The sequence below is a fragment of the Genypterus blacodes genome, unplaced genomic scaffold, assembly GCF_046128005.1.
Source record: "Genypterus blacodes isolate CSIRO-AG114 ecotype Tasmania unplaced genomic scaffold, CSIRO-AGI_Gbla_v1 ptg000111l_1, whole genome shotgun sequence".
In the NCBI taxonomy this organism is placed as follows: Eukaryota; Metazoa; Chordata; class Actinopteri; order Ophidiiformes; family Ophidiidae; genus Genypterus; species Genypterus blacodes.
In genome coordinates this window covers 3331352-3357140 of record NW_027466915.1, presented here as the reverse complement: position 1 = coordinate 3357140, position 25789 = coordinate 3331352, and the positions used below count along the sequence as shown (strand labels likewise).

General features: G+C 40.0%; 1 protein-coding gene across 1 annotated transcript in view; it reads left to right on the top strand.

Annotated features, from left to right (window-relative positions):
- The window catches only part of LOC143009158 (homeobox protein PKNOX2-like), an 85228-nt gene that overhangs the window by 16738 nt on the left and 42701 nt on the right, over window positions 1-25789 (top strand). Inside the window, exon 2 of the mRNA XM_076161171.1 lies at window positions 5299-5366. The gene's annotated coding sequence lies outside the window, so the exon portion shown is untranslated. The remainder of the gene's footprint in view (window positions 1-5298; window positions 5367-25789) is intronic.

Below are 25789 nucleotides of genomic sequence, written 5' to 3'. Positions count from 1 at the left end.
AGCCCAGAAACAATCTCATTTCTTACCGAGTTAATCTTCAATTCCAGGGTGCGATTCTGTGGTGTGAGGTTGCGTGGTTGTTTATCTGTGTGCGTGGGAGCTCGCTGCCAGTTTGGGGTGTGTGAGCCACTCACATTATTATGCAAAATTAATTATTTGCCTCCTTTTATGTCACCCTGAATCTTAGTGCAGTAAAAAACCCGCCTGTGTTTTATGGAAATGAAATTATGGCATAATGTCACTTTCGCTATTAGCACCGAGAGTCTGTGCATGCCAATTGATCCTGCTGTTGTCATAGCAACATGAAGCACTAAACCTCTGCGCAGCTGTTGTTATGGAAGCCCTTGAACAGCTGGGGGGCTATAGCTGCAGAGGGATTGTGGGAAACGGGTCTTTTGGTCCTCCCTTCACACCTTGACCCCAAAACTCTTACTAGCCAAAGGAGGAGGATTTGGGAATCTTAAAGATGTCCATCTGGAGTTTTCAAACCGTACAGAGTCTCCATAAGAGAAGAAAGTTTAGGCATTAAAAGTTGTTGAATAATAATTCCTGGCTGTAGTTTCTACAATCCTGCATTGTCACAAATGCAAAGACTAAAATGAAATTACTCAAATGAGGCTGGATTCTCTCCCAGGGTTTGCCTGAGGCATTCGAGCACATCACATTATTGATATGAGCAAATGTTGTACACAGCGCAACAATGAAACACTCAACTCGCAAGAAGCTCTACGACTTGTCAGGGGAGCAGCACTCACTCTGTCCAATTCCTTCAGCATTAATAAAGTCAAAACGTAACCCAAGAGCAAGGCCTCATCCTCCCTCTGTTTGATTTAATGAAGAATTCATTGACTGGGAAAAGGTGTGCTGTGCGTGTGTGTGCTCCTGTGTGTGAAAGAATGTGGCCTCATGTGCCTCTTAGCATTCAAATCCATCCAACAGTCGGTGCACTATAAAAAATGTATATGGTAAATAAAAAATATATCTAGACTTTTATCAATAAAAGTATTGTAGGCATCAATGTGTTCTGTCATATTTATAATAATCCCAAAATATACTGTTTGGCATAGAAAATAGATTGAAATAGGATCACTACACTGGCTTATCAATTATAGGCAAAATGTATTTGATAGAATGAATCCATTTTATAGTGATTGAAATATGAATGCGGAGATGGAAAGTCAGAAAAGAAGGTTCCCACCATCACATGAAAAAACCTCATATATATATCTACATCAACTTTTTCGCAACTGATGGAATAACGTGCAGCAGATACATGTTATGAATCACTAATTTCACAATATGTTTTTTTCCAATTAACGCAGCACCAGGTAACATATTAAGCCCCCTAGCCATTTTCTATTGTCATTTCATCCATTTTGTCCTTTCTGGTTTCAGTTTTGTTTTAGTTCCAAACATGCATTTTTCACTGAGCTCCGTCCTCTAATACAGTCTCCACTGCAGTGAGTCCCATTAGACAGCTTTGGTGTGTTTGTGTGTCTGTATTCACAAGCACGCGCAATATGGCCATAGCTCAGCACAGATTTGTTTGTATCGTGAGGCGATCAGACCCACAATTGCAAAATAATACAGCATTAGTTTAGTTATATGTATATTAATATAACAATTATGTTATACTTAAATAGAACTGGTCTTTGCGTGTATTTTTCCATTGTGGTATATGTACTTTTACTGAAGTAGTAGTAGATTTGAGTACTACTCTACTGGATGAATCAACACATGATTTATTGATACAGCTTTTATCTGTGTACCTGTGTACACGTATACATGGGATAAATGCAGTGTGGATGGTGGTCTGCACATTCAGGAATGCTAATGTTTCCTCTGTGGGTTTTGTGAGGAACACAGTGATTAGACCTCCAGCCCCCTGGGTGGAGCCCCTCACTGCAGCCCCGCTCTAATTTACTTTGACGTCAACAGGAAGGTCGACTGGGTCCCAGAGGGGTCATGGAGACATGTTGAATAGTGTGTGTATGGTGGGGTTCAGTGTAGAGGAGGCAGAAGAGACGCTCCTGTAGGGTCCCAGATGGGGCCGGAGGGATGACCGAGGGAGGAAGGGCCCTTAGAGCTTAGGGAGGGCTTCGGGAAGGATTACTGAGAAGCTAAAATGTTTTCTTTGTGGCTGAAAGAAACCTTAGTATTGCTCTCACCCAAATCTCCCATGGTCTGAGAGGGGCTGTTTTCAAAGGGTTTCCTGTACCATTTCTTGGGCTTTGAGTTTGTCTTACTATCATTATCATCATGCATATCTTCTTTCGCAATTGATCCATAAATCTTTTAATGGTAGTATGTAGATAAAACAATGTTACAGCTGGATTTGCAGCCATAAACATGGAAACTTAAAGGCAGAATGATAAAAAAAAATGGGGTTCCATCCACCTGTTTTAGAACACATTTAGAATCTAAAATGTGTGTCTAAAACGGTGGATCATCTAAAATTGGTGAATCATCTAAACTTTAGATGAAAATGTCAGTCAAAGTGACAGGGCCGGTTATCTGACCAAGTAATCTAAAGTATTATTGTATAGCTGAGACGGTTTAAATCTGGTTAGGAAGCCATGTTACACGGAGAGAGAACACTTCCCATGAAGAAATGCCTTCATCAAAATAGTCTATCTCAGGCTGATCTCACTAAAACCACAGTCAAATACCAGTTATTGGTGGTTTTGTTTATGATATGTAATATTGATGACCACTTATTCACATTCTCAAAAGTTGGTGGAAACACACACTTATTTACTTGGCTTATTTAATTGTCTTATAAGAAACACAACCTCTGTCACATATTGCATTGGAAATACATTCCTTTCACACATGGCTTTTCTTAACTTAAGGACTTCAGCCACATTTCCTGTATTGAGACAGAGCATCATCAAACACATTTCTTGTTTTGTCAGTTTAAATTGCAGTATATCTGGGACCCCAGACAGTAACTTTTCCAATTGACATTCACATTTGGTGTTCATGAATCACTTCAGCCTTAATGATACAAACACCTTCAATTAAGATAAAACTTTCATTTTATTCTATTCCCAACTTTCCAGCCAAAACTTTGCTTGAGAATGCAATGGAAACTTAACTTTTGATTGTTTTTCCACTTTGCTCGCCCTAAGGGAGACTGATAAAACTTAGAAAAAAAAGAAATGTTTGGACTATTACCGCTAAATCTCTACAGATTTCATTCCAATCCCCCCATCCACTCGGGGCCTCTAGTAGTACCTACCACACACACACACAGTAGTCCCTACTGAGCCGTGCAGCACTGGATAAATACCATCCCTTCAGAGCCTCTGTGTTAGCAGATTGCTGGAGGTAGGCGGCCCGCTGTGAGGCCCGACCACACTCCCACTGTTCAGGAGAAGCTTTAAGCGAAAGATCAGGTGTCCAGCCCTGAATGCTTGATTGAACTTAAATCTTTTGCATGTGCGCCATAACTCCTCTCCTCTCTCTGCGCTCAGTGTGGCTTAGAAATGGCCAACTAGTCAATTGCTTAAAGGAATTTGAGTCACAGCAGCTCACTGACCTCCCTGTTTTCACCTATGTCATTGGAAATTATAATCAGATGTGTTTTGTATGCGGTGGTGGTGTGTCATAAAGTGGATTAGCTAAAATCCAGTCTGATTATCATAATGCAGTAACAACTTGATAAAAACCATTAAAGCATAATTATGTTTTCCTGTAGGAAGAACTTTGATGGTAACAATGATTTATACCACTAAACTATGGTATGGCATAAGTAAAACACTTAATCATAGGGAAATTCTATATTTCTACAACCTGTCTCAGCATCTTTTACTTCAGATATCATTAAGATAAGCTTTGCACAATTTTTACATAATCTATACCATATGACGCACCAAGTACTCAGTTTGTATTACCTAAACCACTTGTAAGTGAGCATGAAAGAGGATGTTGAGAGTAGCTTAAACTGTCTGTTTGATTTTACAATGCTGCTTCCCAGTTCATCTTTGGCCCACAGTGCTTCCCATAAAAATGCACGGACACACTTTTATAAGGCAATTAATAATTATAACAGATATTTCAGGTCCCTACACTTTCATTCTCACTTGAAGTAAGTAGATCCAGCAGTGCTACCAAGATATAAGCAATGGAACCAGTGTGTAAATGTTAACGCATCAGAACAGAATAGTATTTATTCTCAGGAATCATTCTTCTCCCTTTTTGTTATTTCTGTCATATAATGTTATGTAGTGGGAAGAATATGTAGTCTTTAGTTCTTTGACATCAACATGAAACATGTTTGAATTGACCCACCTACACATCTGTTTAGACACACAGCCGCAGGGTATGAAGCCAGCGAGCGAGTGTCTTGTCAGCATCTGTGTTTCACAGTTTGGATGTATGGGAAGGAGCTGGCCAATCAGAAACTCAATGTATTGTGTTGTCACAGCAACGGAGAGTTTAAGTGGATCCGTGTTTTAGCACATCAAAGTACTAAGGTTTTGAACTAGACCTCTTAAAGGAAAATAGAAACATAGGAATTTGCATCAAATGACCCCTGCATTGATGTATTTACATTTAGATAAACACATCTGATGACTTATTGCACAGACCCTTTCTTACATTTATAATACCCACTTTAATTGTGTTGGTGTACGCCAGGTACCATTCAAGTAATTATTAAACTCATAAAAGCCAGTGCCTGTGGTTGTAATATTAGATGGAACCCTTACACGAATATTTCTATCAATTCCCTTTGCTGCATATGACATAATGCACTCATCGCCGATGGTGCTCAAGGTCTTGTCAAACTGAAATAATTAAGCTTGACACAGAACACTTGAGCAGCCTTGTAGCCTGCTGCTGTTGAAAGATCGGGGAGTTTGATTGTTCGAGCAGCATTTCACTTAAAAAGTGACAGAATATCAATAAATGAGTCGGATGGTAGATGATTGGCATTAAGTCCTCAAACAGCAAGACCCTTTTCTTTTCCTCATTGTGGATGTTTCTTTCCCCAAAGTGTACGCCATGAAATATTCCTCTTGTGATTTGTTGAAAAGAAAGGTCATTTGCTACCACAGAATTGCATCGGCACCATACTGATGCTTCATGTGCTATCAGAATATTCTGGTTGTGGTTATAAGGAGTTATAACCGGTCAAAATTGTGCTTTAGGGATTGCTATATACAGTACTTGTATTTTCTGCTTGATAATGTGTCAATATGTATGCTCTGGCCCTTCTGCATGTTTTTTAGTGTCCTTTACAATACCATTGACTTCACTGAGTTGCATCACTAAAATGTAATCATCTGTTGACAGGCTTTGTGCGGAGAGCTGGATATCGGGAGGAGACACAAAACTGCAGTGTTGCTGTGGGCAAACTAACTGTAAGTTGTCAGTTACGTCCTTGTAAAACCCTGAGCAAGATCCTGTTATCTTCCTTGTGCTCATTCATGCCATTACCAAAGCTGCGTTATGTGCTTCAGGAACAGAACATTCATTCTGCCTAGCGGAGCTAATGTGTTTCTTTGGAGGCCAGCAACAGTCCGTGATTTAATTTAAGAGCACACAATCAAATGTAATTTATGTTATAAACATGTGAGCATGCCAGAGTACATGTTAAATGATTTCCCTGCCGCTGCTCACTCAAGTTGGTCAAAACCAAACAATCATTTATGTCATTTAAGCAGATTCTCCTTATTGAGAAATTCGATTTTCTTTGCTCAGGTTGTTCCGGGACTTTAGACAACCTTCCTGGGTTTTTTTTTTTAAGTATAAGTGATAGGTTCACTCTCCAACAAACATGCTCTCTCAATCCTGGATCAGGATGCAAATGAATCCAACAAGTGCTGTCCTCCATGAAGGTGAAGAGTTTTAATTGGATCCTGTGCATTTCAATTCGATGTCGTCGCAACTGAGGATTTTCATGGCATTAAACTTGGGTGATTATTGTTGTATTTCCTAAAACATTTCCATATATAGGCAAAAAAATATACCAAAGTCAGAGCGATGAGAGAAAGCGACCCTAAGAACTACACACATCTGCTTGTTTTACACAGAGCAGGGACTCACTCCTTGAGGGTCACATTAAGCAGAAAGAGTGTGTGCTTTAGGTAGGAAATGGTGAGGGAAGGGAGACTGAAAGCTTAGTTTATCTGACAAGAATGTAAATAGGCTCAAATGAAAGATGAGAGCTCCAGCTTTCTAATGGCACTCGGTGCTTCCAGAGACAAAGAGCAGGCAGCATACTGGTTTCTGGACAATACACACAGCAATTGTCTGGGTATTCAATGGTTCATTGGAGTGGATAGTGGTTCTATATTGTGTTACCGTGACAGAAAGAGTCATTAATGTCCCCAAATTGTTTTCGAGGCTCATGAGTTTAGTTTTTCCCACAGGAACACTTGAAGGTGGAAGCAACCAGGATTAAGTTTAAAGTTTACATTGAATCATCATCTTAAAGCTGCTTTAAACACACTTCTTAACTACTTTGGTTCAATTTTCAATCTTTCTATACAATGGTTAATTTCCCTCTAAATCAAGATTCAAAGCTTCCTTCTTGGTCCAAAGCTTCCTTTCTGTTCAGAAACCGCTTTCTGTTTTACATACAACATATAAAACATTTGCATTCGCCCACTTAGACATATGGCTAGAGACTCCCATGAAGTCTGAGCCCAGCGAGTGAGTGTTATGTGGCCCATATCTATGCTAGTGTGCGTGGATACGCATAGATAAAGCAGTTGGTTGTGGCGTGGCTTGTTTTCCAGTGTGTTTAGTGTGCTACAGCAGAAGAGTGTGTCTTTGCACTTGGCAATGCATTGCAAAGGTTTCAAAATAGAACCTTTATACATGTCAGGTTCCTAACATTTGTAAACATGAATTATATTGTGCACTTAAATTTGATCTGAAGAGGTGGTAACTGTATTCATCCTACATTTAAAATCTTTTGACAACAAAATCAGAAAGTACTTTAACGTAGTCTTAGTAGTGGGTATATTTATTACAGCAGTAATTGGCAGTAAATTGATGATCAGACGTATTAGATGTACAGCTAATTTTCAGCAGCATTATGTTGTGATGATATTGTTTGTCCACCTGAGACGATCCAAAGACAATGAGGGAAGAAGTTAGGTAGAAATTAATGGCTATTTGAAATTTGTTTTCTGTCCCTGTTGTTCAGACTGAAATGGGCAAAAGAACTCCTCCTGTTTGCAACTAATTGCACATTAATTTGAAGAATGCAAAATGGTCAGCCATTCCTGCAGAATTTAAAATAATTCTGAATGTTTTTCCTTTGTTGGATTAATTAACAACTTCATGGTCATTCTTATTTACATGAAAATTACTTGCCTAAGGACAAATATATAAACTCAGGCTTTTGTTTCCGGCTATTCTGTGCATCTTAATTGCCTTTTCTGCACAGTTTTAATAATATTTAGCATGAAGTAATTCATAAACATACATTCAGATGCTGCTGAATAAGTTGTGGAAGCTTTAAATCAATAACTCCAGAGACTATTGTTTGCATCCCATTGGCCTAGTGTCCTACATTCCATAAAGATTAATATTTTAATACACATTTCAGGTTATATAAACACCTGTTTATTGTTACAACAAAGTAACAATGTCTTTATATTTTATTGGAGGTGTTGATAAGATGAGAACTCAACGCTAGCACTGTAAGAGATCTACAGTATATCTTTAGACCGGTTACTTCACATGTCTCCCTCTCTGCTCTCCAGCAGTCTCCACTGCCACTCAGCCCCTATATGTTCCCCACTCCTACCCTCCCCTCTTCCTAAACCTTAAACTTCCACCAAGATTCCCCACCGTGGATTGTTTTACGCTTAATTTTGTTAGGTTTAATGAGATTTTGCTAATTAAATCTCCTCCTGGTTGGAGACCTCCCTTTTACATTGCTTTCCAGGTCTACAAGCAATCACTCCAGCTCATGCAGCGACTGCTTGAAGAGCTATTTTAGACAAATAGACTTTTTTTATGTAGACCAGGGACAGTGGATTAGACAAAGACAAGTCTGTGTTGCACCAAGTTGCTTCAGTACAGATGTCAGCCAGTGGGTTTTCAAATCTGATTTGATGCGTTAAGGCTGGATGTGTCTATATCTAGATGTCTGTGCACTGTAAAGGTTAAGTTGCTGCGAAGTGATGAGGCGGTGTAATGAAGTCTTCCACATTATTGATTTTGACAGCAATACAGTGTTTTCAGTAAAAACGCATGTTTACTGTGGTCATATGTTAATATTGTAACTACAGTTTTGTAGATATTTACACATACAGAGATTGAGAAAAATACATTTTTGCCTTCATTTTTGCCATCGCATTCATGCAGGTCATTTGAATGGCCTGCATGAATTGCCAGAACCTGCAATTTATCAGTTCCCTTAAGATTTCACCATTAGTTTTTGTGATTTTTGCAACAAAATTGCGATACATTCAGCCTTTTTTCCGCTAATGACTTCATTTACATTTTTTATTTATATTCACAAAGTTGAAACAGATCTACATGACAAACAAACAAACACAAACAATATGCGTAGAACAGCCTACTTTCTTGTGTCTCTAGGCGTTACATCATCATCATCGTTTGGTAGTTTAGACAAATACATTTAACTAGATCTTTTGGTAAGGCAATGTTTACAAAAGTCAGCCGGAGTTAAACATTGCACCCCTGTTGCTTTTAGGGCGCTCCCGGGGACGAGTGTGCACCCTTTACACCCAGCTGTAATGACGCCCCTGCTCTCCCCTTCACCCTCTCAGTATGTAATATGAAAATAAAGAAACAAAGACAAACAAATTACATTTGCAGTAACATCAGAAATTATGCAGCAAAAGTGTGGCATTTTGTTGAATTTGCATAAAAAACAGCAATCACGGAATTGTGTTCACACTGGACAGTTTTATTTATTGACAATTTCATAGTTGTGTTCGGTTCTAAAAAATACGGATGCACCCACATTAATGTTGGCATGCACACACACGTTTTGATAGCTTCACAATATTCCTGGAAATGCAACTGTGAATTCCAACAACTTGGCTCATGAGACTCAAGCTGCAAGAGAGCCGAACTAAATTTCTGACACGTTGCAAAGGCATCTGAGTGCAATAGTAGATGTTTGGGTAATTAATGTTTGGGTAATTAACTGCGTTTTGTGGCCTTCCGCAAACGTCCTACCATACTCCTACATTGTCTGTCTGCCTTCATGAAATAGAATTCCATCACCTGAAAATATACTGGTGTTTTTTTCTTGTTGATATTCACTATTCCATTCTACTCCAAACATAAAGATGAGTGGTGGAAAAAATATTCAAATGCTTTATGTGCATTGTACCATTGCCCTAAATCAGTGCAAACTTTTTCATCTCTTGATTAAGTTAACTCTTAAACTGCAAAGTAACTAACTGCTGAAGCGGTCGGATAAAATAGTATATAAGTACTGTAGCAAAATGGAACAGACAATATGTCATACTTCAAAGTTGTACTTGAGTAAATTTCTATCCACTCCTACTTTGTACAATACACTCTTTTGCTGCACTCTTATATCAGAGAAGCACAGTAGCAAAGGTAGACGACAGGACTTCAATGAAAAAAATGCACAGATGTTGCAGATTCATATCCCAAATAATTCTCTCTGCATTAGCTGTATGGCAGCGCTAAAGGGAAGTGCTGGGGTGGGGCCATCTAGCTTAAAGCAGCAAGGCCTTGGAGGTCATTGTTGACAGCAGCCGCTTGTCCTGCTATTGTGGCCAATCCTCTGGGACTCTCTCCCCTACTATTGTGGGAGCCAGCCTCCCGTTTCCCGTTTGAGCCCTGGACACCCACTGCCAGCAGTGCCGCTTTGGTTCTCCAGCCAAAACGTCCATTATACCCCTCTCCCCCCTCTCCCTCTATGCCACTGTGTCCATTGTAGCCCCGCTCCCCCATCCCCCACCTCATTTAGGTACACACGCACACACACACACACACACACACACACACACACACACACACACACCCACACACACACACACACACACACACACACACACACACACACACACACACACACACACACACACACACACACACAGCTTCTGAAGCCCCTGTGCTGTGGCCCTCGGGTGGGAGAGTGGGCAGCACGCCCGTTTCAGATTCGAGTGCTTCCTCGATGAAGCCCTTTGCTGATCGGGTTTCTGCCACCTGTCATTCAGCTTAAGAGGAGGAAGGGGGCAAGAGTGGTTGTGGGTGAGGGGGTGGGATGGAGAGGGGGCTGGGGGGAGTGGGGTGCCATGGCAATCTGGCACCAGGCCCATGGCCTGCTGTTGTTTCAACAGTTTCAAAGCCACCCAGATATCTCAAGTAGTCCTTTCTCACATATACTTATTTATTTATCCTAACTAAACATGTTATACAATATAATACTAACAATAATATGAATTTGGCATGACCATCCATCCATAATAACCAAATCATTGAATGTTTTGCTTTTTGTACTGTATATGTAAGCCATTGCTGTATCTTTAAGAGTCATCTATTTTACTCTATTGTACTGCGCTACCAGACAGGGAAAAAAACGTTTTTATTTAGGCCTCTCAATTATGATTATATCTGTTTCATACACATGTCTACAATTTAGATAACATTCTACTGCTTTATTCACTGGTTTAATTTCTTTATAGACATAACCTGCTGTAATTCATCACAGGAATTCATCCCACAAACACAGCATGTTATAACAAATTGGAGGGTGAAATGCTGGCAGTAGTGTTTAGGGCCTCATTTAGTCTTGCTCATGGAGAGCAGTTCTTTTTGTCTTGACTCGAAGGTTTCTTCAGCTGTGATTTTAGCCCTGCTCGGTTTTTGTATCAGTTAGTTAACCCAAAACGATACCTGGATGTGCATATTCATCATAAGAGTTTTACATATTTCGGAGACCAGTGAAGTTGGGCTCCGAAATTGTTTAAATGGTTCTACTGCAGATATAGCTTGTTAAGTTCCACCTGCATTTTTCCTGTCAGTCTCAGCCAGGCCAGCCAGGCCAGCCAGGCTTCTTACTCTCTGTGCAGATAGGAGGCTATGTATGCTGCCATTTTAAATTCCACAAGGGGCTCCAGTGGAAACCATCGTGGAACACATTTCGACTATTCTTCCTAAATAAATATCATAGTATCTTTGTAAAGAATCTTTGTAAAGACATCTGCTTGGCTTTAGGTTGATTCGACAAGTAATGGAATGATTGTAGTCTGCTTTGGCTACAGAATCTGAATTTACCTTTAATCTTAAGACAGCAGAGGCAAAGTGACACTTGCCAACATACTCCTGGTGACCTTTCCGTCACATGATTTTTGGTTTACATTTATGGTCTTCATTAATAGCTTCACTGTGTGACCCCACTTTCCCCCCCACTACCTCTATCCTTACCCATCACCCTTCAATCCATCCATATCCATTTCTCCCTCACTCTGGCTCTTTACCCTACCAACCCTAATTGTAATTATGTTGATTTAACTTAGACACATGCGGTTCCCTCCCTGCCATCTGAATGGGAGCTTATTAGTTTGAATATTTTTTTTATATTTATTTATTCCCATTTCTCAGGGTCCCTGTCGGCATTTCCAATTACTCTTGTCGTGCGGCTGTAATTGCCTCCATGCTAATGGCCGCCAGACAATCGTGCTAAATGAGGTGAGGCCGAGAGGCTAGGAGCCCGACTTCATTAAGAGCTAATGGGATTTTATAGGGGGGACTGAAGACCCAGCTCATCAAAAAGAGGGAGATGGAAGAAAAACAAAACAGATGGAGGGGAAGAGCCACATCACCACTATTCTAACTTAGTGTGCTCCTTTTCCTGGTACTCTGACGAGAATAAGAAGAACAGGTCACTGTTCCCCTAAAAGACAACTACCTTCCTTCAGCTAATTATAGAGGAAGATAATATACTGAAATGCTATAAAGTGACTTACTGTGGAAAAGTATACACATCGATCACATAATTCCTCTGGCTGTCCAGCTCAACATGGAATTCAGCTATTTTTATGTTTCTTAAGCTCTTGGAAGCTGTCATTAGCTTCATCTCTGGCAAAGTAACAGGGATAGATATGTTTAAATTATATATTTTAAAAGTGAGTGGACAGTCCTGTCCAAATCCTCCCACATTTTTCACACTTCATTTAGATGGGAAGAAACTCGAAGGAGTGCAAATATGGATGGAAGTGCATACATGGCTTCCAGACAACAGGATGTTATGAGACCAGTAATAATACATGAATCTGCATGTGGGTTGAAAGCCAACCAAGATCACTGCTAGCCCGCCAGGTCAACCATAGCAGAGATGATAAAGCTGTTATTGCTGTTTTTCTAGAACAAACGCAACGATATATTGCTGTAATTACTGTTCAAATATATGTCACGGGTGATGAGTTGATTCTGCTCCAACTAAATATGACCAAGACAAGAATGCCTTACAGAGAGTAATTGGGATAATCATACCAAAACCACTTTAAAGATTAATATTTTGAAATTTCTCTTGATTTTCCGTATGTAGTTTAGAATTATCCATCCATATAAGCACTTCATTGTGGTTGCATATACACAACGTCCATGTCTGTGCATTTCCACATCTGTCTCTCCCATAAAATGCTCACTGCAGATACATAACAAAGTTCTCCATTCAGACCACTAAGCCGACCCTGCCCAGATGTAATGGTCCTATGCTGATCTGTCTGCCCTTGAAAATGCACGGAAAGGCGGCCATCCATCTTGTTGAAATTGCTCTTTTCCCCCACTGGAATATAGTTACATTGTGTGCGATGCAGTTGCAAGATCAGTTACCCCTATACTTTAATTTGCAGCGCCATCTTAAAGCTGACACGGTTTGTCTGCCATTGGTTTCAGCTCAATGGCCTTTTTGGCTCTTGTAGATGAGGGGCCTGCCAAATTCTATTACACGCTGAATAAACCAATGTGTTCACCTGTGAGTAGCAAGCATTTTGGAGTCAGTGGGGTAATGGATACTGTAAAGTGGGTGTACAACTACCACCAGCTTGACTGACTGGTTCATTCTCTGGCTATTAAGTATCTGTGGGTTTGTTTATGGGATAGGAGTGTTTAGAGTGTAGGAAGGTATTGTATTGCTTTCTCCACCCATCAGCTTGAAACATCCAGTTTTAGTTTGATGTATGTAAACTATAAATGGAATTGGACATGGTATACAGTATGTTTTGTTATTTCCCTCATTTAATCTAATATAGTAGGGCTTATGTGTTGAATGTTGTGAAAGTTGCACAACTTGAGGTGGATGTCTAAAGAAATCCATCCAGTAAAACTTAAACCCACATACAGGAATAGTCCTTTATAGACCTGATACAGCCGCCCAATCAGAACACGGCAGTCTTAAAGAGGGTCTTAAAGATACACTCAGTGCACACAAGTGGAGCAGTGTGTTTTTGGTGTGTTTGTGACAGTATAGTATTCCAAATGGATTCCAAAACAACCAGTGTTGTTACAGGACATTTTACCCACCTTCAGTTATGGGATAATCCAATTTAAACTGTTTGGTTGGAAAGTACTGTAGTACTGTTTTCACAATGTTTTTTTGGAAATGCCCTCAGCAAATGCCCTTATCTAACAAAACAAACCGTTCTGGTTTCTCTAAAAGTGGTTCATTAACTTAATAGTTCTTATTAAAAACAAAACTTTAGGACGAATGGTTTCTTCTCCACAGTAATCCCATGTTGTTACTGTTTCATGATTCAAGATTACATTATTACAAGAGCAAGGTGCCCTTCAGACACATTCCTCATCACCTTCAACGGAAACCCTCACACTGTTGGCTCTCTTTAAGGCTGACTGTGAGCGAACACAGGCTGAGAAAGGTAGATGCCAACTTGCTCATGCTCTTGTCCCTGACCATTGTTAATGGTTACTGCAAAGGAGGGTGGTTCACTACTATACTGCGCTAATGCTAATGCAAATAAAAAACGAATACCGCTAATGGTATGTAAATGAAATGAAAAGCACCCTATCCAAATGCAAAATACATGAACAATGTTTCTGGCAAGTTTGGACATGATTGTAGGGATGGTTATACCTGTTATTTCCAGTGGTTATAATGTTCCATTTTCTTTTTAGATACAGACCATGAGTAACAACATCCTCCATTTCTAGCTACAAAGTTTTCACAAAATCTTGGGATGGTTAACCTCCTTCAGCTGTTTGATCTCTGCCTCATTGTAGCTCTTAAGTTTTCCGGCATATGGGTGGATTTTTGTTGACTAGCAAAAAGCAATCTCAGTAGCGCCTGGATAGCACTCAAACAAGCAACAGAAACAATTCTGTTTTCAAGCTCGGCCTGGGTCACAGCTTCGCCGTTACAAGCATACTGTAGAATAAAATCACTGAAAAACACGCGCACCTACAATAATTCTTCCTCTTACACGAACGGATAAATGTCGCAAATTTGTGTGCAAAGTCATCGTTAACGTTTTTACAAATGAGAACGAGCAGAAACCCGAAACAAATAATACAAATTGTGATGCCATTTATGATAGGAAATGTGTCCCCTGTGACATCATTTGTGATGTCATTATGGGGGGTGCCAGAGTCGTCAATTTATGTCTCAAACTACCGTACTTTGGTAGAAGCAAATAAAAGATTAATTAAATAACTAATTGTATGTAAATGAAAAGCCCCCTATACAAATGCAGGACCACTGAACAATGTTTCTGACAAGATTAGAGGCGACTGGAGGAATGGTGCTCATTGTATTGATGTTGTATTGATGAATGTACATACACACACACACGCACACACACACACGCCAATTATAGCTGTAGTATATCTGTAATATAATAGATAATCATTATATGTAAAATTACTGGATATATATGTACATATTCGCCCATTAAGCTGGAATAAACAATTATTCCAACCTTATGGGCAACAGTAAAAATATATACGCTGTTGCCCATAAAGTTGGAATAAAAAATCTTTCCAACTTTATGGGCGACTGTGTATGTATATTTTTATTATGAGAAATAAGATAATAAGAAAAAAGAAAGGTATTCTCCTGGGCTGCCCCTTAGGTGGGGTCTGAGTGGCTTCCCAGAGTGAAATGGTTCAAGTATCTTAAGGTCCTGTTCATGTGAGTAAGGTTCGGATCAGAGAGGAACTGACAGGGTGCATCTGCAGATATGGGGCTATGTGCCATACCGGGATCCCCCAGGCACAAATGGAGAACATGGTTAGGGAGACGGACATCTGAGCCACTTTGCTCAACCATTTGTCTTTGTGATCCGGAATTGGATAAACAGTGGATTCTGCACGGCATTACATCCATTAAAGCATGTTGGCATTGTTGGGTTTTCTAAATACTGTATATGAAAAATCATTAATTTCTTTTAACTAATTCCTAACGGCATAGATGATGTGGTTGCCTATTGAACGACAATTAAGTCATTCAAGTTTTAGGCTTTTTCTTCAGTGATTTTTTGGCTATTAGATTTTAGAAAGAATGGTGGACGGATTAATGTCATGCCTCATTATCGTCTCCATACACATATCAATATATAAGGAACAGCATTAGCGTCTGCATATAGTTGCATTTCTGAATGTTTGTAATTCCAGTATTAACTCTTTTTGAACCTTTTTCATGGAAACAATCTATCTTTCATTGTTAGAAGAGGGTTTGATGAAAACAGCTAAGACTCAAATATAGAGGTGTGCTGCTGGAAAACAAAAACAATGGGCTCTTAGCAACTAAAATGTCTGTACAGCTGCAGGATCGGTGATATTTCCCTGGTGGTGCATTAGTACAAGTGACCCTTTGATATTGAAGTCATTTGATTAAAAAAGTTATGAAAAATATTCAATAATACAAGTGTAAACTGTCTACTATATCTCAAAAAACGACTCTCCTTTGTTATGAATTAACAAACAAACCTTTACAAAAAATCTTGCCATGAATGTTTCCATGTAATAAGATGTTTCAGATCCATACACGTGCAAATTATTCAATATAATGCCTGTATTGAATAGGTATTGGGTAGGAATAGATATAGGTTTATTGAAAATAGTATAATACAGAGCCTAAGTGATACATAAATACATGCTTCTATTGAATCAGGTCACAACAGAATCTATAGTCTAACAATTTCCTGAGGTATTTCCTTAATAATCTAGTTAATAGGGCAGATGTGTGTAACCATTTAGGCTGTGTGGTGTTTTGTCCCCTAAAATGCTGTCCAGGCTGTACTGATGGTGGAGTGAAGGTTGTGGTTTGAAGCTTTCTGGGCCGGGTAGGAACAGCTGTCCTACAGCTGCCATCTCTCTCCTGCTCTGGGGGGGTTGAAAAACAGTCCCAAACCTCCTGGGTCAGAGCCCTGGTATGGCGGTCTCCCTGGCAACTGGAGCTGAGATGTGTGGTGTGTGTTTGTGTGTGTTTGTGTGCGTGTGTGTACAGTATGTGTGTCTATGGTGGACTGTGTGTGTGAGCGGGAACAACCTAGTCAGTGAGAAGCTGAATTTTGGGGTCAAGGATATGCAGTCCATCCTCACTTTAGTGTCTCGGCCAGTTGACTATTGGCACTGCATGAAGTGTCTTTTTCCCCCAAACCAGCAAATAACATACGCACTAAAACCTTATTGATATGATTAATATTCTCTCTCTTTCTCGCTTTTTCATCTCTTAACTATGCTCTAAGCTCAACACAGGGGAATGTGACGCTCCCCAAGCAGGGCGAGACACGTCGAGAAAAGGGGGAAAAAGGAAACGGGGAAGGAGGGGGAGTGTGTAGAGATGAGTGAAAGGAGAAGAATGCGAGTTTAGGAAGAAAGGAGACAGATCAGCGGTGAGAAGGAGAAAGAAGACAGAGGGGAGGAGAGAAGGAGGGCTCTGTGGATGGAAAAGAAGGGTGTACGGGGGATGAATAGGAGAGGGAAAGAGGATATGTGGAGATACTTGGCTTCGGCCCCATCAAAATAGCGGTTGTCATGCTAACTCAACCCCCGCTCTCTCCCTCTCTCTTCCACTCACAAGCACACATACTCCCTCCTGTCTCTCATTCCTTCACCTTTACACCCCAAACCTCTCAGACTGTGTCTAATCAAATGTAATAACCATTGGAAATCTGGTACATACTAATATTTTACTCTTTAAAAGCATGGCCTTAACCATCAACCTATTGTTTCAGATGAGTTAAATTGAAAATGTATTTTTGAGAATCATAAATGCATTTAAGCTGTGCTTGCTAAAATGTCAAGATATTTAAATGACTGTTGAAAGACAGCACTTAAATTCTTTACAAAGGCACCAACAGTCTTTTGCAAACTTTCCAACCAATGTACACTATATCAATGCAGTGGTTGCTCAATCTTGGCAAGTATCCTATATGTTCTCACACTTAAAAACTTTAAATTATAGCGCCCACCAACATTCTGGCCGAACACATTTCATAAAACAGTCTGAGTTTTTGTTCTGTTTACTGAGAAATCCTGCACAGGCCATTACAATAAGCTTGCAAGACAAAAGCGCAGTAACAGGTGTTAGCTGTGACACATGAGCACTTATATTGGCTGATCAAGGTGTTAGAGGAGTGTGAATGTGTGTGTGTGTGGATGGAGAAGAAGGGCTTTTTTTATTGACATTGGCACATACTTTTGTGCAAGCTGAATTTAAATCCACTTCTATGTGTGACGGTGAGCTCCAAAACTACTTAGAAACAACCTCGCTCTTGATCGACCGCCAGACAGACAGACAGACAGACAGACAGACAGACAGACAGACAGACAGATAGATAGATAGATAGATAGATAGATAGATAGATAGATAGATAGATAGATGGCGATGCAAAAGTTAGTTAACCCTTCAATGGCTTAGCAGAGACCTTTCAAAGTAAAAGCTTTAAACACATGAATAGAAAGTATGAAAGTTAAAATCACATTATCATTGAAGAATTGTATACAATTATATAACATTGTTTTAACATTGTCATTCATTTATGTTATAATTGATCTTATTTATCCTATTACACACACTGAGATTAATTTTCTTCCAATTTGATACTGAAAAGCACAATTACAGTAATCTAAGGAGGAGAACTAAAAACCCTTGGCTGAAGACTTTTATAGGCTGTATAAATTTAAAGATTTGTGGAGTTTTGATTCTCTGAAATATATATTTTCAGAATACGTTTCTTAATATAGTTAAAATGCATTTGAGTTTTGTTTTTGTGACACTTTAGGTTCGTGAAGATGTTTCCATGTGTGAACAGTCAGAATGATTCTACAGTCACATCTTTAACTTCATACATGCTGATGCTGCCTCTCTTGAGGCCTTAAGAAGTGTGGACGTGTGGAAACATGAAATAAAAGACAGATGGACAAATCTTTAAATGTGATGTATCCTTCCTCTTAGTCACAAGTTGAGCTGACCGGTGACAGGAGAACACCAAACATAGAGGGGCTGGACGTTGTTTCCATAGAAACAGACCTCATGCGAAAAGGTCACTGTCAGAGGTTTTTCTCAGAAAACGGCTGGAGGATTAAAAGGGAAGGATTCAGGAAAGAACAAAAAATTGTTTTATTATCCATTTTCATACATCCCTACACCCCCACCTAACCCCCCCAGCCCCCCAATATTCTAACAATGATAAAAAATGTAGGATTTAAATAGCACAATTACATGGCTTCGAATGGTGAGAGCCTCCTCTCTCTTTTTTTATTATTATTTCTTTATTCTCTTTTGAAGTCGAGAATTGAAAAGGGAGAGTGGTCGACAGCCTGCACGATGCCTCAGCTTTGTGTTTCAGTGCAGATACGTCGCCTGCCTGCCCCCTCAATCACTGGCAGCTCCTTCCTCTCTCCCCTCCCTCTCAAGTCATTTTAATTAAGTCAGTCTCACTGGCATGGCAGGCAAAGATAATTGGAGAGGGTTTTTGGATGCCATTTACTCTAAATGACGCCTGTTTCTTCCCATTCTCTCGCCTTTTCTCCACTCCCTCAGTTGCCCCCCTTCCTCTCCTCATCTCCTGGCGTAGAGTTACCTATCTGCTCTTCCTTCCCTTTTCTCTGCTTCCATCTTATATTCAAATGTGAAATATGGATTAACCTCTTCTGTGTGGCTGAGAGGACGACTTCCTGTGAATTGCAAATTTTGGCCAACACTGCAATTTATTTGAAATGGCAAATCAGGCAAAGCAATTTACTGGAAGTGAGGAGATTCTTTGAACTTCCCTCCTTTGAAAAAAATTTGTATTTTCTCATCACATGGAGAGCATCTGCTGGAAAATCTTATAGAAATTACTTTTTTACAATTCTGGGAAACAAGATCAGCTTTGATTAGCATCAATGTACTGCTGTTTTCTATAAATGACGGAGTTGTGTTCTTGTTCCAGTATTACTTACATACTGTACTATATGTCAAGAAAACCAAGCCACAATGTTCACAGATTACTTCAGTACAAACATGTATTATATTAAATGTCACAGTAGCTTTAAATTCACTCATAATGTGTGATGAAACATTGTAAAAGTGTGAAGTGTGCACTGTGGTTTACACATTTACATACTGAAGTACCCAATACTTGATTGATAGGCCAAGCTATATAGAATGAAAGGTGGAAGTACACATGTCCATTCCCCTATACGGTACATGTAATCCATGTTAATAGTACCACCAATGTTCCTGTGGTCTGTGCTCTATTTCAGCCGTGTGGGATTTGTCTGTGTGTGTGACTTTTAAGTGTGTGTGAGGCTCCCTCTATCAATCAGGTAGGGCTGGGCCTGCTGCTGAAAGGCGACTGCAGCGGGCCACCCATCCAGTCCGCCGCTCTGGGGAGATCCAATGTCCTTAGTGCTTTAATGCGCTCCAGATGTCCTTTCAGGCTAGAGTGGGGGAACAGAGAGAGAGAATGCATGGCTATAGTACAAGCAAACCCATACCCTCATGGACTGTAGCTCTGACTGACAACGTCTTGCAAGCACACATTCTCCACAAGGAGGGTTATTATTGATGCACCTGCAGCTCTGTGTTGTTGTTGATCGAGATTCACACGTTTCTTCAATATACAAGACAGTAGTCCCATTTTATTGGCTAGTATGTCTCTATGCTACAGCCAAGGTTTATATTTGACATTACTGTAGGTATCCTGTGTTGGTTGTGCATGTCATCTACAATTAACACACTGTGCTTGCAAAATGCAGTAGCTGCAAAATTCACACGGGTGGGAAATCTCTGGAGAGATTCCTTTATTGGCTTCATGTGCCAACTTCGTTGTTGCCATGGTTTCCATCACGCTACTTTCACAAGTAAAATTTCCTTCATAGTTTAGTTTTGGAGATTCTGAATCCGGATCCAGGAATTTTCTCTTTCTTTATCATTGCGAGATATGTTTTTTTACTTTTTTTTTTTTTTTTTTTTTTTATAATTAATTTTTTATTCTGGCTAGTGTTTTCAAAAACCAGTGCAGAAACGAGAACAACAAATTAGGCATACAAAGGAAATGTACCAATTTTGTGTGATCTGGTGTAGATCCACATAGAGGATCCCTTGGGGGACTGAAATGTTCTCAGACATGTTTGGCCTTGGCAGAGGTATGCATTCTGTAGTGCTCTTCTCCTGTTGGAACTTAGTGTATAACCCCGGCCTTACTTTCCTTGCCTCCACCTCTACCTCTCTACCTTGCACACCCCGTTTCTACCTCCACTCTTCCTATGTCCTTCCCATAGTATGCATGCTGTCTCTCTCCTCATCTATCTCCTCCATTTGGGCACTTTCCCTTTATTTTAAGCTATATTTATTTTAAGCCTTATTTCTCTCCTTCCCTTTTCTCCTTTTGTCGCTGTCGCTTCTGTCCACTTCAGTCCCACCCTTCACTCTCTGCCACCCATGCCCCATACCTCTCCCCTTAGCATTTCAGAGGAAATTTAATATGGGTTTGTTTGGTGTTTCCAAGAATTCCATTTGGCTGCCGACTCTCTTTGCCCCTGACACTAAGACAAACAGAGGCTGTCCAGCCAAGAGCAGCAAACACCACTGGTGTTGGCCTCATTATTTGGTGTTCTCATCTCCAATGTCTCCAGCTCCACTTCATTGTCTGTTTGTTCCCTTCTGCTCGATTTCTTTTCTAGATACCTTTCACTTTTGGATCTGTGTCTGCCGGCAGCCTGTATATGGGGAGATTATCTGTCAAAACACTTTCTGATGGCACCCAAGCTTTATCATGCTGTTTCTGAGTTTTATCTACAGGCCACTTAACAGCTTTTGATTCTACAGTTTTGATGGTATCGGAGCAACCTCTGGCAGCTTTCGGCAATATATAAACAGCTTGGTTTGATGAGATACAAGCAGCTTTTCACAGTTCTGTGATAATTTACAGTGTTGGATCTGGTGGTATGCAAATTCATGACCTTGGACAGCTGCTTTCTAAACAGTGCAAACAACATTAGATCGACTTCGGTGCTGTCTCATTTAGACTGTGCGCTCAGTCACATATGCCATTTTTCCATACAGTTTGGATACCTGTACCATTTCGAACTGTGATGGGAGCGCATGCTGCCCAGGTTTGTTTTTCACACATCACAAATGACACAGTAAAGTGTTATTTGCGCAAAACTGCGATAAGCTGGTGTTCCCTGCTGCTCTTGAGCGGTGCATTCTTCTTCTTGTTCCATTCCTCCCTTCAGTATTTAACACTGATCGTGAGACAAGAAGGCACTGGAAAATAGTCGATAACTTGATGTACCAAAGCCAGTTTTTAAACACAAGCAATCTCCAGTTCATCTAGAATCTTAAAATCAGTGCTTGCTTCACAAAAACCCACTGGTTTGTGGGTAGAAAGCTTCTAATGTGAAGCCAAACAAGGAAATGTTTACCTAAGAGCAGATTTAGCTTTGATAGCAAGATCAAGAGTTGATTGTTAACACTGTTGTACTTGTAGTAACTCTAGCAAGGTAATTGAAAGTGGTTTTGGAAAGTGCTTTTGTCTTTGCTGCTATCCTAAAGATTTAAAACATTGGTTCTACTGTAGATAATGATACTCAATATATCCAACCAAATAGCATCCATGTGTCTACCTAACTACATTCCCAGATGTCACCTATCTGAACTAACTGCCCTGAATGCTTAAACCGACTGCCCTGCTGTTACCTTGGCTGAGCCTGTTGTACATGCTAGCCTGGCCTGTCACTCCTCAGTGCTGTCTGGGTCTCCCGTCCATAGGCCCCCTTTTTTTACAGACTCCTGCCTGATTTGCCCCACCAACACAAACTCACTGCTCTCCATTCTCCATCAGAGTGCTAAAGTGGCCAACTCTACTAATACACACTCAGACTCGCACACACACGCACACATACAGAGAAAGAGGCATCCACCTGCTAATCCCTTCTCATTAATCCCCCACCGCTCTCCTCAAATATTCCCTTCTGCTAATCTCATTTTGAAGGAGAATGTGTGTTTGTGTGTGTGTTTGGGGTGGGGGTGTGTGCAACAGGACCCTCAGCAGACTCTTTGGTACATTTGAAGTGCTATTTCAGTTTCGTTTTCATCAAACATTTTCAATTTTCAGTGCACAGAATTTCGGGAGCATTTAAACTGAAACATCAGCCGTAGTGCCTTGGGGATCAGAATCCAAAGAAGTGGTCATGATTTTCTCTCGACACTTTATATTTCGAAGATAATTCTAAACAAGCCTAGCTACTTGTTGAAAAGTTAGACAGAGAATCTAATATTATGAATATTACGTCCTAGGGGGTAATTTGCCTTGTTTGTAAATTTGGTTGAGGTACATTTCTCTAAAGTGATACTAAATATGGGTCTCAGGTGCAGTGAGATGATCATCAGTCCCTTGGAATTGTGCACATATCAGTCATAAATGTTCATTTGATGCGAAAAGTCAATTTAAAGCTCTTGCTTTTAAGTAGCACAATAGGAGTTAACCCAGATTTCCTTTGGGTCTTACCTGAGCAGTGACTCTTGATGTTGTTACTTTAAAACTTAATTCACATGAATACAATAAGTGACTTTGCATAGGCATATGGTTGTACTGTTGCCTTATAAATTGGGGAATCATATATTTTTTACAGTGACCCAATGAACTCTGATCTTATGTAGATGATAAAAAATCAATAATTGTTGCACCTCAAACTCTGAAGGTTCTTTTACTGTGTAAAATTTGGAATATGATGTATGACTGAAACATCACTGTTTCCCTTTAGTTTTCTTCTTAGTGTTTATAAATCTTTTTCACTGATACCTGGGGCCAGATTTACAGGGCATTTTGCGGGGCTTTTACAGATCGAAACTATGATTTACAAGTAGGTGATTGATAGATTATAGGCATATCATCTGTTGTCATTCTAAAGAAGAGAGAGAGTTTCTGAATAGACTATTGATTGATCTGCTGCTGCTGCTTCCTAGTGTAAAAAGAAGTCTTGCAACATCAGCATTGCTATTTTCAGTTCTACATTGTATATGAATAGTTTTTTGAACAGTTTTAAGGAAGTTATACAGAAACAAGTAATTCCTTACAAGTACTTCTGACTCATCTACTTGAAAACGCATGATGGAAGTTTCTGTGGCATCATTTAACATTTCATAAAGTAAAAGCAGTCAACTTGAAATGAGGACTTACCTTAACTTAAGTTTAATAATAGGCAGACGTGCAATAAAGTAACCACGGTTGAAGGAAGAAATTGAACCAAAAAGGAAAGTTTGCAAGCTTTTAAAATGATAAATTATGATCATTGATTGTTAAATGAAGACTGAACCTCCAGCATGTTTGGCAAACACATGGGTACATTTGTATTAGCATCATCAGCAATTATCTTGGTTTACATTTTTGCAGGTGGAAGACAAAAGAAGAAAAATGTTTTTGTTGTTATTAAAGAGTAGCTCTTGCCCTGATGGTATTGTTTTCATGACTGCCCATAAAGCTGATTGTGTTTGCTTTGCAGGGATTAGTAACCATACCAATTATCCCTAACCAGTCTGACTATAGCACACATTTTTTTGTCATTTGTACTCTATTCATGTAATTCTTCCTGCTTTAACACACATTAGTGCTGTTCAATTAATCAGTTCAAATCGAAAATTGCAATTTGGCAACATATAATTACCAAATCACAAAAAGCAAGGAGCGCTCGAAATTATAGATGGGTAGTGTGCCTGCAGCGTACTGGGGAAACTTCACTAATCCTACCCACTTCCCTGTTGGGGCTTGTGAGGAAGTCAGTCGCACCAAAATGCAGCGTGTTTTGCCTGAAGAGATTGGATATGCGGGTGTGTGAGCCAAATGTGATGCAGTGAACTTTCTTTTTACATTAGAGTGGTATGATGCCTTTAATCCCTTCTGTCATCTTATCTCTGCTGACATGGCACAAGCAGTCATGCATACATTTTCACCATTGTCACTCAGATATACTGTATACAGCTCAGTAATCCGTCCCCTGCAGTAAGGGACCGTCATGAAAGTACAGTCCTTAACGCCGGTCACTGATTCTTTGTTAGTTAAAAAATTCAATTTTCTTTTGGTGCAGAATGCTTTTACTCTGACATGGGCCCACTTCCCAACATGCTATGTGCAGACTTAACCGACATCACCCTCCAATCATAGTGAGAATAATGCACAGTAATTAAATCTTCTAATCTAATCTTTATACACTGACTCACTTTTTCTGGTAGAAAATAATGGTTGGCCACAACATGCTGTAGAAATGTTGCTGTTTTCAACATCAACGTTTGAATTGACAACAAGATTCACCGTGACAACTCAAGCCTCAAGACTGGCATGTATAATGAAGGTTTTTCCATTTTGTAGTCCTTAAATATAGGGTCTGTCTTCCTTGGCCCAGCACTGTGTCTCGTGCCATTCACTTGTGAGTCACGTCGCCCTACCAGTAGCTAAAGTTGTTCCGGAGTGACACGGATGGCACTCACTTGCACTGCGATAAGGAGGTATCCATTTAAAAAAAAGATCCTTGCCGATGCAATAGCAGATAAGCTGCACATTGTATGTGCCAGCAAACATGACAGCAGATGAAGAAGGGGACTGAAGGCGGGGAGATGGAAAGAGGAGAGCAAAGCGTCTGGAAAGGATTCAGCGGGGAAACTCTTGTAGATTACATTTCCTTTCTGTGAGCTTGGCCGTTCCAATTTCAACCTGAATTTTTCTACCTTGGGTGCTCTGATGGTTATCAGCTTAGCAGAGGAAATGCTCCTCCTGCCACGTGTGTCACTACACGATGCTAGCATTCTGCTTCGCTTCACCGTTCAACATCAAAATACCTTCTCGGATTTGGCTGAACTAAACTGAATGGATCTCACAGAACAAACGTGTGTGCACGTGACACACTTTGTCGTACTAAAATATCCATGAGGCTTTTCAGTAGAAGGCCTAAATAAAACATCGACTCAACTCTCCTCAGTAACCCACCTCTCTTCTGTTTCCGCGTTTCCTAATCTGGATGTTGAAAGTGTTTGATTTCAATGGAAGATGTTTGACACTATAAATCAGTTTGCAATTAATGAAACCGTATATAATAAACGTGTTTATGACACGTGCTCATTTCGTCTGGATGAGATGGTAGTGTGGAGCTGTGGGTTCGCCACAGATGATCTCTACACCTACAACACCTAATGAATAGATCCACTAAATGTCAGCTCATCCACGTTCCTGTCTCTGCTTCTGAGCCTCCATACAGTGCGGTGCTATTTTTGTTGGTGGAGGGGAGCGCAGCGTTGGCACTCTCCACCCACCTTCTTCCCCTGAGTGTGTGCATGTGTGTGTTTGTTTTAGGAAATGATGCAGCACCAGTTTGT